Source organism: Dipodomys merriami, unplaced genomic scaffold (genome assembly GCF_024711535.1).
Source record: "Dipodomys merriami isolate MVZ:Mamm:240054 unplaced genomic scaffold, mDipMer1.0.p SCAF_682, whole genome shotgun sequence".
In the NCBI taxonomy this organism is placed as follows: Eukaryota; Metazoa; Chordata; class Mammalia; order Rodentia; family Heteromyidae; genus Dipodomys; species Dipodomys merriami.
Window position 1 is genome coordinate 263,730 of NW_027206271.1, and position 1,018 is coordinate 264,747.

General features: G+C 33.0%; 1 non-coding gene across 1 annotated transcript; it reads left to right on the forward strand.

Annotated features, from left to right (window-relative positions):
• Nucleotides 1-675: 675 nt before the first annotated feature.
• On the forward strand, nt 676-781 carry LOC138816096 (U6 spliceosomal RNA). The gene has a single exon (XR_011368554.1). It is a non-coding gene; the product is annotated as a U6 spliceosomal RNA (small nuclear RNA).
• Nucleotides 782-1,018: the final 237 nt, after the last annotated feature.

Sequence of the window (1,018 nt, forward strand, 5' to 3'; positions counted from 1 at the left end):
ACTATATTCTCATATTCCTGTACATTTAAAACTGGCTAAGATTATGATGTTCAACAAGAGTTTTATAGGCTATGAGTAGTCTTTAAAGTTACCCACTAAGATTACTATTTATGGCTCATCTCGTCATTTGTATATGGCTTATATCATCACTTGTTGCTCGCTAACATATAAAGTAAGGAAGCTCTAAATTGTAGTTAACAAATTCTTAACTCTTTACTCTGCTTCTTTAAACAAAGGCTTTGCAACTTCTCATTAGTAAAGTTTCTATAAATTCTGAAATATAAATACTTAGTAATATATGTCTGCTACCATAAATCTTAACTACTTCATGGAAAATTTTTATGACCTGCCAAACAGTCCCTATTTTGGCATATTTAAGCAAATTCCCAAAATTAAACCCATTTAAAGCATTAAAAGTTTAACAACCTTAACCCTTGCTGCAATGTTCATTATGACAGGTGCCTTGTAGAGAATAATTGAACTCCTCCTTCTACACATCTCTTGAACCACAAATATTTGTAATACTTTGTTTTTGACATATCAATTTTGAGTTTCTTCTTAAATATGTGCTTATGTAAGAAATAAATATTTCATGACCATTCTTTTGCATTTACTTTTTGTTGAAGTGTCTAATTTAAGAAAATCAATTACACTTTATATATAAAAAAAAGTTCTGTGCTCAATTTGGCAGCACATACCCTAAACCTGGAATGATACAGAGATGATGAGCATAGCTCCTTCGAAGGATGACACACAAATTCCTGAAGCGTTCAATATTTTTACAATGACAGACGCTGGAGGGAATGTGGCCAGAAGTAAACACTACTGAATTCTTGGTGAGAGTGTAAACTTGTCAACCCCTTTGAAAAGCAGAATGGAGGTTCTTCAAAAGATTCCACATAGAGATCCTCTATGACGCAGCAATCCTTCTTTTGGGCATTCACCCAAAGGATCAGAAACAAGACCATACTAAAACTACAAGCACAACTATGTTTATTGCAGCATTATTTACCATAGG